Source organism: Crocodylus siamensis, chromosome 1, assembly GCF_052110815.1.
Source record: "Crocodylus siamensis isolate JL-2025a chromosome 1, ASM5211081v1, whole genome shotgun sequence".
Classification (NCBI taxonomy): Eukaryota; Metazoa; Chordata; order Crocodylia; family Crocodylidae; genus Crocodylus; species Crocodylus siamensis.
Window position 1 is genome coordinate 379483776 of NC_143395.1, and position 23537 is coordinate 379507312.

Sequence of the window (23537 nt, forward strand, 5' to 3'; positions counted from 1 at the left end):
TGTTTAGTGCATTAATTGTTTTCCTTCCAATGAAACTGTTGCCAAGCACTAAATGCTAAAACCACTTGGCAAGTGTTGTGGCCTTATCTGATTTGAGTTGTTAAAAAGCTATACCGTAAATATGTATTTAGGAACTTATTAAAATGTGCAATATATAGTGTCTATTGTACAAAATTTGTACCCTTTTCATAATACAGGCTGTAACAGCTGCTCTGGAGTTATTTCTAGCTAACTGATTTAGTGTTGTTAATAGAAATGAAACTGGAATCAACATAGTAAAAATCTTTTTTGAAGAGCTTGCTGACAGAAGTTGCTGCAAATGATCAGTAACCACATTTCTATCTGTATTACTCTTTTACTTCATTTGTCGGTCCCCACAATCAAAGGGAGCAGTGCATGCTAATTGTGGACAGCTTTTCAATAAAGATACTGCTTAAACAACCATTTAAATGTGTGGTGTGGTCATTCAAAAAAGTGGCGAACGGCTATTTAAAATGTCTTTTTTATTTACAAGTTGTGTAAGTTGAAGGGCCAAACTGATTTTTTGAATGATAAAATATATTTACTGAGACACTACAGGATACATATCAGCACAGAAAAAGTGATATATATATATTTTGCAAATGACTTCCATACCGCTGATGATAAGGCTTTGAGAGGGAAATAGTGATAGACCCTTCACTATGATAATGCTAGAGGGCACTGCTGTAATATAATAAAATGCATAATCAAGATGTTACAAGTAGCTGGGGGCATTTTCTAGGTCCTGAATCCTTGTACAATCTATGTAGGGTTTTAATTGCTTCCTCTGTAATACATGTATGCCTAATCATGTCTCAGCTTTCATCTTCTTTCTTTCCTATCTTACATTCTTGCTTTCTAAAGGTACTATTCAAAGCACAAGTCAAGCAGAATTCTTTTATCCTACTCTTGGGGAAAGTGAAAAGCAGAGGTAACAAGTCCCTCCAGCATGTATCCTCTTTATTAATTAAAAACTACCAGCCAGTTTTATATTTTGCAGCAGTGGGCAAAAAAATCTTCTGGTGCTGCATGCATAAGGCACCCGTTGAATTGAGACACAGATCCAGCTTATCAGATCTACTGTGCACTGCTTGAAAATTGAACATGCACCTTAATATACACAGGAAAACAAATTGGTCCACTAATGCTTATTCTTCATGGTCTTTATCTACATTCCTAGCATGTATCAAGTGAGTATATTTTGTACTGAAACACAGAAATGTTCAAATATTAAATTCTAAACATTGGAAAATATTGGTTAGTCATATGAAGAACACTTTAAAGAACAGAGAAGTTGTGTGGTTTAAAGATGAGACATTTGACTAGAAAATGAGATTTCATGGACTTTAAGGTCAGAATGGACTAGCAGACGATCAAATCTGCCTTCCTGTAGATCAGGTCAATATAGGTCATTCAGTTGCTGCTGTGGTGAGGCCAATTACCAATTACTTGGCTTAGACCAGTGGTGCTCAACCTTTGGGTCCCATGAACCAAATTAGTGGCACAGGGCTGGTCCATGGGCTGGGTGGTACCCTACATTACAGGATGGGGCCCACAGACCTGGATCCACAACAAATGCCCCTGCCTGGGATTGGGATCCCAGGACCCTATGCTGCCTCCACCAGGCTGAGCATGCTGGGATTGGGGGACCATGCCACCTCCACCCTGCCTCACCTGCAGGGATCAGGCTCTGCACACCAGGGTTGGAACCCTGTACTACCTCTACCCAGTCCCACCTGCTGGGATCAGACACTCTGCCATCCCGCATGCCGAATCTAGCATGCATGGCTACAGCCCACAGGGCTCCCCAAGGAGCAGTGGGGAGTCCTGTGGGCTAAATGACAAAGCAGCAGGGGCATGATGTGGCCCATGGGCTCAGAGTTAACCAGCCCTAGCTTAGACAAAGACATTTCAATCCTCAGGAAACTAAGCTGTTGTGTGACACAGTCAGAGACCAGGAAAGACCAAAGTGTCAACAGTGCTTGAGCCCCCTGCCATGGTAGGCTATTGATTACATTGAACATACCCAGATGATCCCCGCAAGTGATCTGCCCTCTGTGGCAAATAGGAAGGTGAAGAACTGCAAAGATCCCAACAAATTTCTTTTTACACAGGCACTCCCATGAGTTTAAATTCACCAAAATTTTCTTTATCCACAATGGTGTGTCAACAGATTGGAAAGCTGAGCTAGAGCTAACAGGATGAAGTTCAATACAGACAAATGCAAAGTGCTATACCTCAAGAGGAATGATGAAAAACACAAACATAAAATGGGTGACACCAGGCTGGATGGCAGCTCTGTGGAAAAGGACTTGGGAATCTTGGTAGATCACTGACTCAACGTGAGTTGTGCAGCCACATAAAAGACGAAAGAGGTTCTGGGGACTAGCTGGGGACACCTGCTACTGCTACTAGTACTCATGCTATTAGAAGTGCAGTGCTGCAGAGAGGCTAGCTGCAGGGCAGTCACTCTGTTGCCAGGGTGTAACAGCCAGAACCAGAGGGATTAATAAGCAATAAATATGTGCTTCTTAGAGGCATTTGGTATTTTGCCTAAACAGGTAACATTAGTTAATATAAAGCTTGTAAGTTTGTAAACCGCAAATGTAACCTGTCATAAGTTTAACCAAAATAATAAAATTAACTGTTCGTGGAACTGACTGGGCCCCACAGGCAAAGCTGTAGATGCAAGATTAGCTGACCTAACGGTTTCTGCTCAGGGTTCAGCTTTAACAATAAAAAACTCGATCCAACTGCCTAGCACACCCAACACATTCCAGTAAAGCACATCCCAAGAAAGCATATTCAAATGAAACCTAAAAGGGGTTGGGGCTTAGGCAGAGCAATGTCAATTTCAAACCTAAAGGTGCTGCATTATAATTTGCTTATTGGATAAACCCAAGTCTAGGTAGTAACCTTTTATGATAATTGTTATCACCTTTCAATCCCATAGGGTAACAGCTATAGGGCAACATTGTGAGTGGCTCTAAAGCCAACAGATTAGCATAAGATATAAAAAGTGTGTGCATCAGTTGGCCAGCAGGAAAGGAGGGAACAGAACAGTCATTTCTGTTCCACGCCTGGACACTGGACCCGGTGTGAGTGAGGATTGGATCCTGATCAAGGGACCTTCCCTGGTAATCCCTCTGACAGTCGATTGGGGACGCCTGAGTTGGCTGGAATCACTTGACGCGTACCTGGCATTGAGGGACTATTGATAAGTTGCCAACCCATGTTTGTCTATCTGTTGTTTTGAACAGCCCAGTGGCTAATACCCTCGCAGTGCCCGGTTGGCCTACGACAGAATTGATCTATCTGTTGTTATTATCTGTTATTTACTATTAGCTCTTTAATACTGCATTATCTGCTTATCGCATTTATCTTTCTGTTAACTGTTGTGTGTGTGTAAGCTATAATAAATTTGCCTTTACTTCTCTCCCAACTTTGCCTCCTCGATCCAAAACTGAATCAAACAGCCAGATAGCCTGTGATAAAATCGATACACTCACAGTGCCCAGCTGGCCTGTGACACAGGGGAGAGAGGCAGCATGTGAAGGGGAATAAAGCAGCAAGCCAGAGCAATAAGCCTGCAGAAGAGGAAACCCTGAGTCTGTCCCTGAAGATTGGCAGTCAGGTGACTGGAAGGGGGAGGATATACAAGAAGGATGACCATATGTCCTAATTTGGCTGGGACAGTCCCAGATTTCACAGGCTGTGCCAGTGTCCTGGCAGGTTGGTGAAAATTGAAGCAAAAGTCCTGGATTGATGGGGATTGGTCAAGGTGGGCATAGGGAGAGTGCTGCCTGAAGTGCACGCTAACTGCATGTGTGCATGCATGTGTGGTACCCCAGGCAGAGGTGTGGGCAGGATGGCTCATACCTCTTCCCTGAGGGGAGCAGGGGTCCCTCCCCACTCCTGGCTGCCAGTGGGGACCCATGTCAGGGGTTGGGGGTAGCTCCAGGCTTTGGGCTCTGCCCTGGGACTGCTGCAGCCAAGCAGGGCCAAACCAATCAACAGCTTCAGCAGCAGCAGCAAGAGGCCATCCAGCCACACCAGCTGCTTTCATACGCAGCCTGCGCAGGTTGATGCAGGGGGGCAGCAAAGTCACGTGCTTGTCCATGCTGGCCGCAGACGTGCTTTGTGCCCAGGTCTGCTTGGAGCCCGACACACCCTGTGCACCAGTCTGTGCCTCCTTTCAGGTGCTGCAGCTGGGAGCCAAAGGGGTGCCTGATGGCCCTATGCCAGGTGAGAGGGCATATATGCAAGGCTGGGGGAGGAATCATAGGGGCATGGGGCACAGTCTGGCAGGGAGGTGGAGTAGCATGGTGCACCACACAGGTAGGCAGACACTACCACTGCCTGCCTGGTGCACCATGCCACTCTGCCTCCATCTGCAGTGGCGCTGCTGACTTGGGAGAGTGGGCGGGGGAGAGAAGTATCCCAGATTTCCCATGGTCCTATCTGGTCACCCTATATATAAGCCTAGTCTAGGCTGGCCCTGGTTCTGAAAGGAAAAGCTAGAGAATACATTCTCAAGATTTGTTGAATTGTTTATAGCCTGACTAGCAATTTGGGATGGTTACAAAGCCAAAGCCAGGGTGCCTAGGAGACACTCCTTAGTAAGAAAGGCTAAGGTCCAGGAAAAGAGCCCTGCCAGGATCTAGGATCCAGGGGACAGCTTGGGGCTGAGGCTGAGTAGAGTGAGAGAGAGAGGGCCAGGGGTCCAGCATTAAGAGGCTATGGCCCAGGAAAAGAGGTCTGAGGGCTGTGAAGGACCAAAGCAAAGCAGAGGGGAGGGAGAGAGAGAAAACCTTGCAGCAACTGTGCACGCAGAAGTCAAGTTCTGCAAGGACCAGGGGCCCAGAGTACAAAGAGCCCCTTAGGCAGTCAAGGCTCAGCGTCAGACTAGTCACCATATTTGGGGTCAGAAAGGAATTTTACCCCATGGTTATATTGGTACGGATTGCGGGGTGGGGAGGGAGGGGGTTGCCAGCCTCTGAGACAAACAGGTTTAAGTGCCTGGAATCCCTTTACAGTCAACAGGCATCCCAAAAGAGTGATTCAGGGCTAGGCACTTCCAAAACTTAGCTGCTTGCGTACTTTTGTTTGCTTAAGATCCAGAATGCCTGGGACCTTTTTCTGAGGGGAAGCACCCCATTGAGAGAGTGGAATTGCCATCTTCTGATTACAGCACTGGTCCACATAGTGAGTTCAACTCCCCCTTCCACCCAGATTATTCTGTAACTTGATGAGTAAGCACTTCCCTGTGAGATGTAGGCAAGACGGGGCTAGAACTCAAGTCTAATACCTCCTGGACAAGTGGTCTACCCACTAGACTCTTATATAAACACTGGGTACAGGCACTACTATTTTTACTTTTCCAATGGCTGTAGGTGCTACACTTTGAATTGAACTCAGCACTGTGAATACAATTTGGGCATGAAGGCCAGGGACAGAAGTTACATATAAACCAGTTTTAAGTTATCAGAAACTGGTTTAAACCTGTAACAGAACAGAAGCTCAGCACACATAAACCAGTTTCAAAATGGCTAAATCTGGCTTAAGATAAACCTGGTTGAATGCAGTATTAGATTTAACTGATTTAGGTCAAACCAGTTTATGAAACTTCTGTCTCAGACCCCTTCCTGATTCACATTAAATTAGACTCCCCCAGCATCCCAGGATGCTTTGCAGCCCTGGACTGGACTGTGCTGTGTGCTCCCGAGGCAAAGATTTTTGGTGTTCTTTGTTGTGTGCTTGAGGCTGCAAATGGCTGTGTTCAATACATGCTTGCTTCAGAGAAAGGTATATTCTTGTTCAAGTTTTTATGAATTCCATGCCATTACCTTTTTCTCCACCCACCCCACTCATCAACATGGCAGTAGCTGCCCCTGCCCTCTCAAGTGCAGAGTGTGGGGGGAGGTCTAGCAGGCACTGCCCCCCCTCCCCCGCCGCCCTCCCAGGCAGACTTGGGCTGGGGTCTCATGCAGGCCACAGTGGGTTTAAAGCACACTTCCCCCTGGCCTCAGCCTCTGGGCTGGGGTCTGGCCATGCCCCCTCTGCTCAGGAAGGGGGAAAAGCCTTGGAGCTTTAGCCCCTTCACTTTAGCAGTGGCTGGCAGGCTGGGAGGTGTGCTCTAGCACCCCTCCCCCTGCTTCTGACTTGAGCCACTGAAGGCATGTGGCTACATTTCCTGAATCAAAAGTCAATGCCTGTTCATTTGCTTCTCAGTTTAATCTCTGCAGCTTAGACTAACCTGCAAAGACTGAATCAATTCAGTCCCGGGCTTTTTGACTGTCTGTACTTAGCTGAAGTGAGCACATCCAATGGCACTGAGCCTCATTGGGAACTTAGGTAGAGTTTAGGCACTGTCATTATAGATTAGCTAGCTAAAACAGGAGTTAGGCAACCTGCAGACGCCAGTGTTTCTGAGCCTGATTCAAAGCCTAAGTTGAGGCACCAACATATTTTTAAGGTCATAATTCAAGTACCAGAGGAATTTTTCAGCCATTATTGGTACCTGCTTGATCTTAACCAATTTTGTGTCTTAGGTGTCTAAATTCCATCTAAGTCATCTTGAGCCCTTTAACTTATTATGAATAATTTTACAAGGAAAGAGTTTTAAAGTACTTTTCTAAAAAAAAAGAAAACACATATGAGCTTGTCATGCTACTTTTCTTATCACTAAACATACAGTACATTGCATTTCTGGATCATGTTTGCACATAAAAACATACTGTACAAAGTATCCTGTATAAACTGCAATACTTTGTTTATGCTCTGTGTATCATGCACATTTTAATAATTAGTGGTATTTTAAATGCCTTGTGCTAGATGAAGAAAAGAAAATTATACTTTTCAGTTACAATTACAGCTTCTTGTGCAAATGTTTCTTCATATACAGTTTATTGCTATTGTTTTATGCTATGAATGCACATCTTTTTCTTAGAAACAAAATGCCCCTTAAAGTTCAGTGTTTCCTAAAAGTACAGCTACATCTCTTTTCACAATGATACTTTATTTTACTTAAATCAACTCTTTCACTAAAAACAATATTTTGCATTTTTTATTTAGAAAATTAAAAAAACAGTATTTCAAACAAATTAGGCCCAATAAGGCGCATAAACAAGCCATGGACATTTCCAAATTCCATTGTGTGGAAGGGTCTTTTACTCCTGGTTTTAAACTATCGGATTGACAATAGTATTGATGGGAAAAATCAGCTATTGAAGCAATTTTAGCTACTGTTAGTGCCCCAAGCTGCTCCTTCACTCTTCACTCTAATAGCAAACATTTAAAATTGTTTTGTGAAGCTAATAAGGGAATTACATTTTAAAATACAGCTTACATAAAAATGCTACAGAAAATATACCTGCACTGCACTTCCTAGTTAAGTAAATATTGTCATCAGAAATCCTCAGAATATAAAAATATCTCTTTTCCTTCATAACTTGCATCTGTCAAGACCTAGAGCCAAAACCTGGTGGGTACTGTGGTATTTCACTGGTTCTGAATCAATAATATTTAATGTCAAAGGAACTATATGCAACAGAAAATCATATTGTTAAAACTGGTCAGAATTTTTCTGTCAAAACTTTTTGCTATTTCTTCCCCCCTCCCCACCCTTAAAAAAGAAAAGAAAAAGAGAATTTAAATATTTTGAAAGGTAATGTTTTGATGAGGGGAAAATAGTGTTTTCTTTTGTATTTTCCAGTTAGAAAAGAGGGGAAGACAGCAGTAAAAGTGACAGATTTCTTTCCAACAAAACTATACAATAATCAATTTTAAAAACGGTAAATTTTGAAAAATTAGTTAAGATGTATTGACCCTCTCCCCATGTAACATTTCTATGAAAATAATTTTCTTTCTTTTGATTTTTTTTTTTTTTTTTACAAAATATACTCCATTTTTTGTTCTGGACCTGCTCTAGCTTTTCATTTTGTACTTCAGGTCCTACTTAAGCACTGGTTAGCAGCACTCTCTGCTGTGCCCTTTTGAAGTCTCTCACATTGAATCAAAGTATTTTGATTGTAACACCTGCAGGGAAGGAGGAAATAGTGCAGTAAATAACCTCCTGCTGCAAGTGGCCGAGTTGGCCATCACATGCGGATATATCAGAGAGGTGAAGAATTTCTGAGACAAAAGGTGGAAGAACTGGAGAAAGTCAACAGAAAGGGAAGGAAGGAAAAAAAGTTGTCAGAGATAAAGAGAAGATAAAGAAACAAAAGGCAAATAGTGGGAGACTGAAAGGTGATTAGGAATGGAAAGACACTGTTAAGTTAGAAGAAAACAAAAACCAGGAAAAACAAGATGGCAGAAGAGAAGTGCATGTGCAGGAGAAAGGAGCAGCAGCGAAGGCACTCTGTTAGAAAAACTGTCCCTTGACTATCGCAGACTTCCAAAAAATAATCACTATAGGAAAGCAGAAAAAATGAAAGAAAAGCCAAACAGATATGATCAAGAGTCAGCACACTTGAGAAATGGGACTGTAAAGAGGAAAGAGGAAGGAAGAAGTACGTAAAAGTTTACAAATTGGCAATGTTACAAAGTCCTTTGGAGGGGATGCCCATGTGCTACTGTTTCCCAAACTCATCTATAATTCAGGATGTACACAGAATTCTTCTACTTCTTTGCTATCTCTTAATCTTCTCTTCCTATTATTTATTTCATTCAGTAGCAGCATATCACTGTCTGCCAGGGCTGTGCCATTGGATGCACCTAGGGACAAGACTACCTCCTCAACTACATAAGGCTACCTTTGTTATCTTGTCATCCCTTGTCAAGAACATTTCTACTTGCATGCACCAATGATTCTTAAGCAGCCTAGCCTTGGCCTGACCTGGCTGGCAGAAAGAACTTAAGACAGAGCCTGAATAAAGCATTATGGTCAGACAGACAGATTAAGGCTTTCATAATATTAGAATTACAGATAAAACCAAATCATATTAAAAATCAAACTTCTACTATAACGTATTTCAAGTTTATTTCAAAAAATAATTTTTGTCTTGATTTATGTTTATTTGAATATTTGATTTAAGTTCATTTGAATATAGAGACAATTGCATAATAGCTCAAAATAAAGTTTTATTCCTGAATATTGTATGTGGGGGGGATGGATGCGTGGGATGGGTGTGGAGGGCTGCTCGTGTGCTAAGTCCCAAGAGTCAAAGGGAGGGTGCATACAGCAGACCTAGCTCAGGTGGGGTCCAGGTCCCCCAGCCTGCGGCTGCCCCCATGGCACTCCACATCCCCGGGCACTTCCACCTGAGGCAGCCCACACTACGCTTCTGCCCACATCTGCCCCATGCCTGCCAGATAGCACTGCCCTAGCCCTGGCTCAGGTGTACAGCTTCCTAGTAGGGCCGCTCCTGGTACAGATGCAGCCACCCAGGTGCTAATCAGCTCTGCCCAAATTCAGTAGATCCTCCTCCTCCTACCTCTGCTGCACCAGTCTGAGCAGCAAGTAACGCAGGAACACTGTAGGGATGTGTGCTGGGCAACAGATATATACCCAGCCACAGGGGAGGGAAGGGGGGAAGCTGCAACTGGACGGCTCCTGTCCTAGTGCTGGGCTCCAGCTCCAGGCTGCTTTCCACCTACTCAGCTGCCCACAGATGGCTACTGGTCTTGCTGGGAAGGCAGTGAGAAGCTAGAACTGGAGCCCTACGCAGTGGGGTAGGAGCTCCCCAACTGCAGTTTCCCCCCACTGCCCTGCCTGGCTGAGCATGTGGTGCCTGGCATGCATCCCCATGGCATGGCTTCCCTACATTTCCTGATGCTCAGCGTAGTGCAGCAGGGGCAGGAGGAGCCACTGGAGATGTGGGCAGCTGACCAGTATCTAGGTAGCTACAGCTGCACCTGAAGCAGCCCAGCTAGGAAGTTGTACATGCTGGCTAGGGCCAGGGCAGTGTTGTCTGGCAGGTGCAGGGCAGGTGTGGGTGGGAACATGGTGGGGGCTGCCCCAGGGGGGGCTCAGCACCCTGCAGAGTGTTGTGGGGGCACCTAGGCTGGATACAGTCAATTGGCAGGCTCCTGCCCTGAGCTGGATCCAAACAGTTAGTGGGCCAGATCTGGGCTATACCTACCCTAAGCCATTTGCCTAAACGTGGTGGAAGACCCAAATTCAGGCAAGGGGCTGGAGTGGAGGGGAGTTGCCAGGTGTTGGGGAGTGTTGTGGCTCCCTGCCCACGGTTCCCAAGAGGCTAGGTGCTCTGCCTCCCCACCAAGAACTCCCTGGCTTTTCTAACCCCTGTGTGCAGGGTGGAACTTCAGGGCAGGGGTAGCTGCAGGAGTGCAACAGAGGGTGAGGAATAATTAGCAGTTAAAATTTGCTAATTCACTTCACATTAGGTACAGAATTGACAGTTACTTTGGGTATTTTTAGATGTGTACACAACGCAGCATGAAAAGTTATGTATATAGATGCCGTTTGTTCTTTTAAGTACCTATCTCCCCCTGTCAGCTGACAGGTATTTGTTGTTTCAGGTGCAACCACATGCTGACCACAAGCAGGGGGCCACAAAAGCCCCCCACCCAAAATAAGGCTGGGATCCCCTTGCAGGGAAGTGAAACTGATACAGAGGCTTTCTACTTCCTCACCTCTGCCGACTGTGCTCTCTGTAGGCAATATATCTGTAGGCAGTACAGTCCTCATTGCATCCCAGAGCAGCCCCATTGCCCTGCATGCAAGAGGCAATGAGGCATAAGCGGTGCAATTTGGGATGACTGATGGAATGACCCATCAGTCCTGACCCATACCTGTTCACAGGTATCATTGCACTGGTTCAAGGAGGACTGGTTCAAAATAATACTTAAGTTTTCTCACTGTGCTTTTGAAATATTCCAGGAAGTTAAAACTAGTCTAAAGTGGCCTGTATGTCTACATTCCTGGGGTTTCAAGTATATTTAGAATTTATTAAGTGTTACACTTGTTCATAGCCTGAGGTTCAATGTTATGAAAAAACATTTTCCTAACACTGCAGATAGTCAATGTGTGAGGACAGTCGAGTACTGGAAAAGATTACCTAGAAAGCCTATGAAATCTGCCTCAATGAAAGATTTTAAAAACAGGTTAGACAAAGCTGTCAGGAATGGCTCAGGTATAGCTGATTCTCCTGAATCAGGGGACAGAGTAAAGGACCTAGTCCAGGTGACCTGGTGAATGCTGCTTGCTGAGTAATTGCTGCCTGTCTCTGACAAAAGCCCTAACAAGGGGGTAAAGAAAGCCCAGGCCCAGGAGAGCATAAAGGGAAATTGCTAGAGTGACCAGAGGAAGCAAACAAGGCAGTTTGAAACCGGTTGGAGTCACGCAGATGCCCTCCCCGCAGCTTTGAAAGGGACCCTTCAAGGTAAGTTCTTCTTTAATCAGGAGCAACTATCCTAGATATCTAGCTGAAGTAGCTAAAACTCAGCAGTTAGATCCACATTTAAGTCCCTAAAATGTAATACTTTAGCTGTAATCAGGACAGGGTAAAGCTAAACAGAAGGTCAATCCATAAGTTCAAAGTTTTTAGTCTAAGGAAACAGATAAATCAAAATTTTAAAAGAGGAGACAACACTTTAATACTTAAAAATGCAGGCAGAAGTCTAGCAGCAGGGTGAGAACTATCCAGTTTACTGTACCTAGTGCAGCATGTATGTTTACCCGCTGTGGAGGCAGGTTTCCTATGTGTGCACCCAATGCAAGGAACTCATTCTCTCAGGACTATTAGGGTGGTGGAACTGGAGCAGCTAAGGCAGAGAGGTTTATTGATGAGGTTTTCAGGGACACTGTAGAGCACTCTGACCTCCACTGTAGCGGCTCCCATGCTGCTGAGGAAGATGAGAGTCCTGGAGATGGAGGGCATCAAACTGGCACAGAAAGAAACTATTTCTTAGACTGGACCCACTTTCCAGCTAATGTTACAGTGTCTTGCACCAAGCATACTTCTTCAAGAGAGGGAACCCCACAGGATAGAATGAGGCAGGTGGTGATAGTGGATGATTCTATTATTAGGCACACAGATAGCTGGGTTTGTGACATCTGAGAGGCCTGCATGGTGACTTGCCAGCCGGGTATAAGATGTAAAGAATTGCTGCTAGAGGGCTGGGGAGGAGCAGTGGTTATGGTTGATGTGGGATCCCAATGACATGGGCAAAGGTAGCAGACAGGTACTGGAAATTTAGGCTGCTAGGCAGGAGGTTGAAGTCTAGGACCTCCATGATAGCATTCTCTGAAATGCTTCCAGTACCACGTGCAGGGCCAGGTAGACAAACCAAGCTCCAGAGTCTCAAGGACATGATGGGATAAGGAAGAAGGGTTTGGTTTTATAGGAACTGGGAGACCTTTTGGAACAGGAAAGCCTGTACAGGAGGGATGGGTTCCACCAGAGCCAAAATGGTACCAAACTGCTAGCTTGTAACATTAAGAAGTGGTAGAGCAGCTTTTAAACTAAAAATGGGGGGAAAGCTGACAAGTGCAGAACAGTACACAGTTCAGATTGACACACCCTGTGGGGGTGAAACCATACAAAATGGGGATAAGAAACAGGGTGAAGACAAGCACAAGTAAATATCTTTAATGAGTAAAAGGTCACAAAGAAGTAGCCAACCAGGCAACAATAAAAAGTAAACATGCTTTAATACTAACATTACAAGTCTAAGATCAAAAGTGGGGGAACCTGAATGCTTAACACCATAAGTAACGATCAAGGATCTGGGTTTTCTCTGTTAAAAAATCCTAAATTCTCTGGTTAAACCACACACCCCCCTCTGATAAAAAAAACAAAAACAAACCCAAATCCATGCTTTTTCCACAATTAAAGTGAAACACCACTATACATATTCTAGTGGGGCTCTAGTCGTCACTGCCAGGGGCAGAGGCTGGAGCAGCCATGGTGTGGGGAAGCACAGGTGGTGAGGAGAGTGCTGCCGTGTGCTGTCCCTGCCCTGGGCACACTGCTCCTGGCCAGGGAAGTGGCTGGGCAAAATGCCAGGAGCAGGACTGGCTTTTGAAGAGGTTTGGTGGCTGCTGTCAGCTGTAGCCAGAGCCTGGAGCCCTCTCAGTGGCTGCATGGGCCAACTGCAGGGACCCGGGAAGCAGGAACAGACTGGCAGCAAATCTGCTCCCACTTCCCTGCATGTGTAGATGTGTGCCCGGCACTATTTACTTGTGAGTAATTTACTCATAAGTAAATGGGTGCCATAGCAAATGCACATGTAGATGCATCCAGTGAGTATAAATGGTCAATTTTCAGGACAGAAAGAACCAAAGAGCAGGGTCCCCCAAGGATCTGGTTTGTGACCAGTGTTGTGTAATATATTCATAAATGATCTGGAAAAAGGGGGTGATTAGCAAAGTGGCCAAATTTGAAGGCAACACAAAATTATTCAAACTGGTACAGACCAATGCGGGCTGTGAGGAACTACACAAGGATCTGGCAAAATTGCGCATATAGAAAACTAAAAGGCAGATGCAAGTCAATGTAGAAAAGTATAAAGCAATGCACCTGGGCAAAAAAACCCCGAACTATGTCTACACTGCAACGGGCTCTGCATTAGCAGCTACCAGTGAGCTCACTGGCCAAGTTCGCAGATGACACCAAGTTATGGGGAAATGAGGTCACCAAGTTATGGGGAAGCGAGGTCACAGTTACAGGCAGACCTAGACAAGCTAGCAAGTTTTGCAGATTGGAACCTGATGAAGTTCACCGTTGAGAAATGTAAAATGCTCCACCTTGGGACAAGCAACCCCCAACACACCTATAGGCTTGGCAACACCAAACTGACTAGCACCACGTATAAAAGGGACCTGGTGGTAATAATAGACCACAGTATGAATATGAGCTGGCAATGAGATGCTGTAGCCAGTAGGGCAAATAATACTCTTACATGCATCAACAGATGCATCTCCAGCAAAGCCAAAGAGGTGATTCTTCCGCTGTACTCAGCACCAGTGAGATCACAGCTGGAGTACTGTGTCCAGTTCTGGGCACCACACTCTAACAAGGATGGGGACGAACTTGAGAGAGTCCAAAGAAGAGCTACCCATATGACCAGAGCCTAAAAGGCAAGCCATATGAGGAAAGGCTGAGGGATCTGGGACTCTTCAGCCTGAGGAAAAGAAGGCTGAGAGGGGACTTGGTAGCAGCTTACCACTACACTAGGGGAGTACGTCAAGGGTTCAGAGAGCAACTGTTCACCAGGGCACCCAAGGGGAAAACCAGGAGTAATGGCTACAAACTCCTGGAAGATCGATTCAGCCTCAACATTAGGAAGAACTTCTTCACAGTCAGGGTGTTCAGACTGTGGAATAAGCTCCTTCCAGGGGTGGTGCAATCACCCTGGAAATCTTCAAGAGGAGACTAGACAGTCACATTGCTGGGGTCACTTGACCTCAGTTATCTTTCCTGCTTGGTGCAGGGGGCTGGACCCAATGATCTTCTGAGGTCCCTTCCAGCCTTACAATCTATGAATCACACAGGGAAAACATCTGGGAGTCACTGTGGACAGTTCCCTAAAAATACCAGCACACTGCTATTCAAAAAGGCAAACAAAATGTTAGGGATTATTAAGAAGGGATTTGTAAACAAAATGGAAAGTATCATTATGCCCCTTTATAATTCCATGGTGCACCCATACTTTGACTACTGTGCCCAGTTTTGGTCCCCACACTTCAAAACAGATATAGAAGAACTAAACAAGGTCCAGAGAAAGGCAACAAGGATGATTAGTGGTATGGAGGGGTTTCCGTATGAGGAGAAACCAGGCCTATTCAGTTTAGAAAAAAAGAGGCCCTTGAGGGGGGCATGATAAGGGTTTACAAAATACTAAATGGAGAAGAGAAAGTAAATAGGGATTTATTATTTACTGTCTCTCACAATACAAGAGCTAGGCATCACAAAGTGAAACTAGTAGGTAGTAAGTTTAAAACTAACACAGTGAAGTTCCTTTATCATACAGAACAATTAAACTGTGGGACTCATTGCCACCAGATGTTATGGAAGCTGACAGTTTAGCCAGATTCAAAGAGGAATTGAAGAAATTCTTGGAAGGAAAAGTACATCAGCAGCTATTGAACACAGGATTTAGGGGTACAGCCTCTGAATCAGAACTGTCTAGACCTTAAGGCATTCAAAAAGCCCAATGCAGAATTGATCTAAGTTACATGGTTTTCTGTAAGTGGCATAGTTTAGATCACTAGCAAACAGAACACGCATTCACCCTTGGAGGGGGCGGTTATGGGTATAGACTAGTTTCTGATCACCTGCATCAGTGAAAGTGTTATGTCTGTTCCAGGCCTTAATGCTGGGGGCTACAAAGTGAGAGAACAGTAGAAAAAAGCCCTGGTCACACCCAGTTCACTCTCCTTTTCAGTATTCACTCTCTGCCCCTGTGTGACACATGATACTGAGAAAGATGGACCCATGGTCTAACCCAGTAAATGGTAATTCTTATGACCTCTCACTTTCCCTTCCAGCCCTATTTTCTATGGTAAGTGTATTCATTGTCCTTCAAGAAGGAATTCTTTCCTACAAAAATACAACCTTCCTTTTTTCTGTCTCTTTCAATAATAATGCAACAACCAAAATCATTTCAAAGCAAAACAGTTAATGAAAGAGAGCTATGGAGGAACACACACCAAACCACAGGAATACGATTGTGGTATCCCTATTTACATGGAGCAGTACTTTATATCAACAGTGGTTCTACTGTTTTTAATGACAGCGTTCAAAGAGCAAGGTAAAGATTTCAGGACCCAATTCCTCCGGCTCATAGTAAAGGAGGCAGATAATACCACAGTGCATGAAAGTACATAAGGCAACTGTGTGATAGATTTGGAAATCCAGCATTAAAAAAAAAATAAAAAAATCAATCTAATCTAGTTATTCTCTAGGTGCCTCAGAAGTCAGATGTGACAAGGGCCATTAGGAATTGTAAGAATATCTAGAGTAGTGTTACAGATTTCTCTCCACATACTCCCTGAAGTTACAGTGCATAAATATTTCCAGAAGTGCTTTAAGAAGAAAAAATAAAATAAAGAGAAATTAGGCAAGCATCCACTGAGAGTGCTGGAGCCTCCCTGGGAACTTCTTCCCAAGCCACACAATAATATTGTGTTAAAGGGAGGAAAAACAAATCTGTGAGTGGGTTAAATAATCTATTTGCCTAGATCCTCAGCTGATATAGCTCCACTGAATTTTATGTTGTGATATCTTGAACCTTCTTGGTCAGTTTTTGCCCTTGGGTGTCCTCCAATAAATAAATGACATAATCATGAGATCAAATCCAACAGAATAAACTGGGTACATACAACTCCCATTTTTAAGTCCCCATCACAGTACCATCTCCCTTGTCTGTTTAGCTTGTATCCTCTTCGGATCGAGACTCTTTTGCTATAGTATGTTGCAGAACAGGGCCATTATTTCCCATGAGGTGCTGCTGTAGTACAAATGATAAATAAATTTTTAAAAAAATCAAGCATAGTGACTTCCCTTATCTCTTACTGAGAGAAAGCAAGTCCTTTTCTGAGCCTCTGATTAGGGTACTGTAAGTTTAATTCAAGGTTCAGCAAGTCCAGATCTCAGAGGAACTTCCTGCCTACTAATTATCCAGGAGCTTCAGAAATTCAACAGCCAAAACCAGGATCTGAAATTTGGGAAAATTAATGGAGCAATATTACCAACTCTCTGGATGCAGCAGCTTGTTCTGAAGTATATTTTTTAATGCTCTAAACATGTTCTATGCTGCTGATTTATTTAGTGCCGTTGCCAACTAGTAAGGGTAGGGATTGTTATGGCAACTTTCAGACTCCGAAGTACCTACGCATGCGTTCACAGGCTCCTTCCATTCCTGAGTAAGCCAACTACAATTACTGAACAATTAATAATGAACACCTCACTGAAAGGGTTTAAAAAAAAAGCTTTACTGACAGAATTCAAGCACTCAGGTGCCGACAGAGAACCTGATCCAACATCATCGGGAGTCAGATCGGTCCCACAGAGAAAAAGAACTTGACAGTTGTGGGAGAGTGGTAGACTAAAATCAACCATAACTACAAGATCAAGCCTATTTAACAATTCTGTCAGTCCCTCCTTCACTTAGAAGAGATTTCACGTTACCTATGCTTGATTTACTTTATTTCCCAATGTTCTAGTAAATGTTGTTTTATCAACTTTTGTTACTGTGACAAGCACCTCAGACAGTCCCTGCAATTAAGGAAAACAAGCTTCAAGTATTAGGAATAGAAGGCAAGGGGAAGAAAGATTTCCATATCTGAAATGCTCTATTAAAGGGAATGAGTGCAAGAAATGTTCACCCCTGCCCCTCCCACCCCCCAAAAAATAACAAAACCATGCTGTGAGGATACCGACTGAAATCATCTGGGGGTCAAAGGCTTGTTGACCACACGGGGTGGAAAGAACAGGGCAGTTCAGGTTCAGTCACCATTGCTGACTTTACTGCAAGTCTAGAAAATCTTTTTATGGCTAATTTACCCTGTCATTTATCACAAAAGTTACCCAGTGGCATGAAAACCTAACATTATTTGTCAATCTATATGTAGTAAACAAACAATAATGCATTCACCGCTTATCAGGATTCTTATATAATAAAGGGCTTTGTCTGTCTGTTTCTCTGTCTGTAATGCTCTTGGAGCACTCTGGTTGTTTCACTAACCAATCAGAGTGCAGAGCACTGCCATGACAGCACGGATGAAGGAAACTGAGTGGGGGGTGAAACCAGGGCTGCTCACCTCACCCCCCCACCCCCCCCGGGCTCTGTCCCCAGCTTCATGGCAGCACTCCACTGCTTCTGAGGAGCAGGACCAGGTGGGGGCAAGGTGAATGGTGTTGGCCTCACCCCGCTGCTCCATGCCCTCCGTACCTGCCATTTGGGTAGTGCTCCACACTTGGAGGGGGGTGAGCATGAGGCCAGTGGTGGTGGAGGTGGCAGCAGCATGGGTGCTGGCAGATGGCATGCTGGGGCAAGCTTCCCCCCCTCTTCCCCACTCCTGGGAGGCGGCACAGGGTGGTGGATAGTGGCACTCCATCCCCCACCCCCCGTCCCCTCCATCATTCTTGATGGGCAGTTTGCTGGTTTATTAATAAAATCAAAAAGAGTGAGTCAATGCACTTCTTATCACCTCAAGTGAGAAACTAACTAATGTAGGCATATCATCTACAGCTGTTATCCCAATAACCGTCTTAAATCTGAAGTCTATCTATTGACCAACTGCAAGAGTCTTCCTTTTATGATGTACCTGGATTTATGGAGGAATTTGATTTTAAATTCCTCGTTTGCATCAATTTGCTGCTGATTGTGAAGGAGAACAGCTGTAGTCTAGGGCAATGGTCTCCAAACTTTTTTGATTGTCCACCCCTATCAGTAAAAATTTTTTGAGCACGCACCCCCAATATATGTATATTTATAAATTATATACATGTACTACTGTACTAATATATTATGTACATTATAAAAACATACACAAAAATAGAAATTAAAAAGGATGAGCTAAAGATGAAATAAACAATATTTTTAAAATATAAAAAAATTTTAACAGTACAAAAAACCTTTTTGCTCTCACTAAAAAAAGTTATTTTTAATAATAATATTTTTTAGTGAGAGCAACGTGATTGAATATGCTTCATTATATTTGAAAATCTTGGTTTAACACTTTGTGATACAGTGATTTGAAGGTCTGGTTCTAAGTTCAGTTTATTTTGATACTTGATTTTAATGGCTGTCAGGGCTGAAAAAGATACCTCACAAAGATACGTAGATCCAAATGGAAGAAGTGCCTTGTTGGCTGGGCTTACTAAATAATGATACTAATTTTTCAATGCCATCCACCAATTATGCAAAGGCAAGATTCATCATTAATGACCATGGATGTAAATCCATATTTCAAATAGTCTCCTTGATAATTTCGAATTTTTTTAGCCAACTTCTTGTCAGATCTGATTAGATCATCATTGTTTTATCTCGTAACGTGGCTGATGAAGAGCTCATACTAAGAGTAGGAGAAGTGTCAGCTCTGCCATTTTCTTGTTGTTCGCTTGTGCTTGCATTATTAATATTATCTTCAATCCGCAGTTTCTTTGCAGGAATCTTTTTAAGCCACTTGTCCATTTTGTGAGGGTTAGTTTAGTTAAAACTAGAGAATATAATCCGTAAATCCACTTAACTGGGCACATAAACTGCAATACGTTGCAATACGCTGAAAGCAAATGAACAAGTGAGGGCACCACTATCAACCCCTCCGCACTGTGGAACTCCCACTCTTCCCTCAGGATACCTTGCGTACCGTACATGACACATGACCATCTGATATACGGACGGAGTGAGGGTGCCAGTGTCAATCCGTATATTAAATATTAGTAAAGCTTAATTTCTTTCTTATTTTTTAGATAAAAAATAAATATAAATAGAAGTTCTAATATTTTCTTCCCACACCCCAATGGATTGTCTTGAGCACCCCACTTTGGAGACCACTGGTTTAGGGCATAGATTAAAAGTTTGTCAACAAGAGTTGTATGTTCTGGTCCCAATTTGGGAAGATAAGGCCTCCTCATGCAGCCCCCAGCCCCAGCATTCCAGACTGCGCCCTACTACATCGCACTCAGCCCCAGAGACACCAGATCTCTGGTACTTACTCAAAGGTGAGATTTTTTTTTTCCCCCTTTGTAGACTAAAATATAGGGGGCATGTTATATGTGAGAAATACCTATTAATTCCCATTTACCAAGTTGCCCACCTTTAAAATGTGCTTTGAGTTGAAATCCCCAGCCTCCAGTAAATTGTTCAATGAATATTTTTATCTGCTTAAGTACCACATAGCTCTCCCTTCCTTTCCACATCTTCACTCAGAGATTTTATTTTACACAGTGTATATAGGTCTTATGTGTTAGACCATATGTGTCGCCCCACTGGGTGAATGTCCCATTTTACAGTAAAAAGGCATGGCATCTGTTTTAATAACAGAAGAACCTGCAGGAGTGTGCTAGATCAGACTGTTTTTTGCACACTTTAGGTGTCAAAAGACCTTGAAGCTACAGCAAGTAGCAGAGAAGGTCAAAAAAAAATCCTATTGGCATTTTAATCTGGACATTCTTGTATAAACTGATAAAGCTCTCATTAACAACAAAGAACAATATTTTTTTGAATCTTTGACAAAATCTGGAACTATACCAGGTTTGTGTTTTGGAAAATAAATTATTATACACCAGAATTAAACAAAAACTGCCACATTAAAAAGTTTTTGTAATCTTTGCCAAGCTACCAGTTTTTCTCTGTTTATAAATGAAGTCAATACAACTAGGGAAATTAAAAAAATCTAAGGGGTTGTCATTGGATTTTTGTTTTGTCTAGTCATACTCAGGGGAAAAAAGAGACAAGATCAAGCAGAATTTGGATAGTATCTAGCTTCTTCGATCTGTAAATGCAAAAGCCTTGGGAGAAAACTGAAGTAAATGACAGACTATGTCTGTGATGTAGGAATGTTGTACACAGATGGCAATGTAAGGGCAGAATGCCAACATTGGGAATCACAGCGATCACAGACACAATAATTAATGGCTTTTCTAATAGCATAGCACCCCTCAAACGCACACTATGCCCTGAAATACTTGTCAGCAATATTAATCTAGAAAATAATTAGTCCCTGTAAAGTTCTTTCACAGTATTTTACCAGATGGCTGGGGAAGATAGTCAGCTAAAATCATGCTGGTTCAGCACTGGAAGAAATGTCAAACAGGTATGCATTATGCTATCCGGAACAAGATTTGGGCACTGAATGTTTTAAGAGTGGTTTAATTCTCTCAAGTATTCAAAACTCTTACAATACATTTTACATTTCCAAAGAAGAGGTCAGTTTCTAAACATCACAACTGCATGAGCTGCACATTCTGACATTTTTAAAGCACTTTGTAAAAAAGTTTTGCTGTCTGCCATACAGTAGTATTTTATTAAACACAAACACCACCACGAACACAAAGTATGTTAACTGTCTCTCTCAAATATCATTGCATTCAGTCCATTTAAACCTTACAGCTAGGGACAAAAGTTGCACATAAACCAATTTAAGTGATCAGAAACCAGTTCAAATCTGTAACACAACAGAAGTTCACTGCACTTAAACTGCTTTCAAAATGGCTGGAACTAGTTTAAGACAAACCTGGTTGGATGTAGTATCAGACTAAACTGATTTAGGTCAAACAAGTTTACTGAACTTCTGTCCCAAACTCCTTTCCAGTTCAAGTTAACTCACAGTTCCCCAGCATCCCAGGATGCTTTGCAATCCTGGGCTGTGCTGTCTGCTCCAGTTGGCCCCAATCCTCTGCTCCCTAGCCAGAGTACTGTCACTGCTCCAGCTGGCTGAGATGTGGGTGGCGGTGGAGAAACCTGGCTCCAGTCTGCCTGGCAGGGGCAGAGCAGCCCCTGACAGGCTTTTCCCCTGTTCCCTGATCCCTGGGGAACGTGGCCAGACCCTGGGCTGGGCTGGCATGGCATGGCATGGCATGCTGAGGCCCAGGGAGGGAGGAGTGTTTAAACCTACTCCCACACCCGCACAGAACCCAAGCTGGGGTCTTCTTGGCAGAGGCAGAGCGACCCTGCCAGGATTTTTCCCTGCCGAGCAGGGGTAAGTGGGAAGCGTGGTCAGACCCTGGGTAAAGCTGGCAGAATGAAGCAGAGAGGTGGGAGGGAGGTTTAAATCTCCTCCCCAACTTGCACAATACTCCAGAAGGGGTCTGCTTGGCAGGGGAGAAGTAGACTCTAGCTGGGGTCCTATGCAGGCAGGGAGGGTGTTTAAACCCCCCATCCTCCTCACTTCATTGTGCCAGCCCAGCCTTGGGTCTGGCCATGCTCTCCACCCAAGCAGAGAGCAGAGAAAAGCTTGTCAGGGGCTCCTGTAAGATCTCTGCTGGAGTATTCTGTGGGCTGGGGAGGGGGTTTTAACCCCCCTCCCCACTTTGAATGCTGGCCCAGACCAGGGTCTAATTATGCCTTCCTCCCCCTTCCATTCAAGCAGAGAGCAAGGGAAAAGCCTGGCGGAGACTGCTACCTTCCGCACCCCACCCCCTTGGGCACACCCTGGCTAGGTTCTGTGCAGGCCAGGGTGGGGGTTTAAATCCCATCATCATACTCAGTGGGTCAGCCAGGGCCTGGTTATGCCCCACTCCCCCTCAGCTCTAGCAGGGAAGGGGGAAATACCTCTGCAGGCTTCTCTCCCAACTTCCCTCCAGCCTTCCAGCCACTGCCAAGGGAAGGAAAGGGAAGGTGTGTTCTAGCTACCCCAGCTTCTGGCCTGAGCCAATACAGGCATGGATTTCCAAAAATCAGAAGTGAATGTTTGCTTACATCCTTCTTGGTTCAATCTACACAGTTTAGACTAACCTGAAAAGACTGAATTGATTCAGCTTTGGGCTTTTTCATCGTCTGTACTTAACCTAAAAGTTTATTTTCTGGTTCCTTCAATTTTATCTCATCTTTTTTTTTGCTAAGGGGCTTAAGGAGATTACCAGTATTATGATGTGTGTTTTAAAAAATTGTGGAATTTCACTAAGCAGCCATGCTGGCAATTGACTAGTAATACTTGAAGAAATCTGAGGCACCAGTACACTGTAGTATGTTTCAGAGTTACCAAATGAAGTGCATACAATTTCTTAGAAACAACATGCAAGTACTGGAATATGATGATACCTCTTCTATTACCATACTTTCTCACAAACAATGTAACCTATAATATAATAAGCACTTTGTTTTTGAAAGGCAGAATGAAGAAAAGATTTTTCCAGAGTTATGCCTGTTCGGAGCAGGGACAGAACCTGATCTTTAGATGATTTGCACTTTATTTAACCTACTTAACTACAGCTTAAACCCTAGCTACTGAAGTCTGATCTTCATGGGTGTATCCATGATTTTGAAGAAGAGCTAAAGAATCTTCAGGGCTGTGAAATAAGAGGAGACAGACCAAGAATAGATTTCATAGACATTAGGGCTCGAAGGGACCTCAGGAGATCATCGAGTCCAGCCCCCTGCCCAAAGGGCAGGAAGTCAGCTGGGGTCATAGGATCCCAGCAAGATAAGCATCCAATTTACTCTTGAAGGTATTCAATGTAGGTGCTTGAACCACCTCCGATGGCAGACTGTTCCAGACCTTGGGGGCTCGGACAGTAAAGAAATTCTTCCTTATGTCCAGCCTGAAACGGTCTTGCAGGAGTTTGTGACCGTTCGACCTCGTCATCCCTTGGGGCGCTCTGGTGAACAAACGTTCCCCCAGATCCTGGTGAACACCACTGATAAACTTATAGGTGGCCATAAGATCAACCCTGAGCCTACGCTTTTCCAGGCTAAAGAGCCCCATGTCTCTCAGCCTGTCATCATAAGATCTGTTTTCCTGACCTCTGATCATGCGCGTGGCTCTCCTCTGGACTCTCTCAAGCTTCTCCACATCCTTTTCGAATTGTGGAGCCCAAAACTGGATGCAGTACTCCAGCTGCGGCCTCACCAAGGCTGAGTACAAGGGGAGAATGACGTCC

General features: G+C 43.9%; 1 protein-coding gene across 1 annotated transcript in view; it reads right to left on the reverse strand.

Annotated features, from left to right (window-relative positions):
- The window catches only part of MTUS2 (microtubule associated scaffold protein 2), a 545233-nt gene that overhangs the window by 362363 nt on the left and 159333 nt on the right, over positions 1 to 23537 (reverse strand). The gene's annotated exons all lie outside the window — the stretch shown is intronic.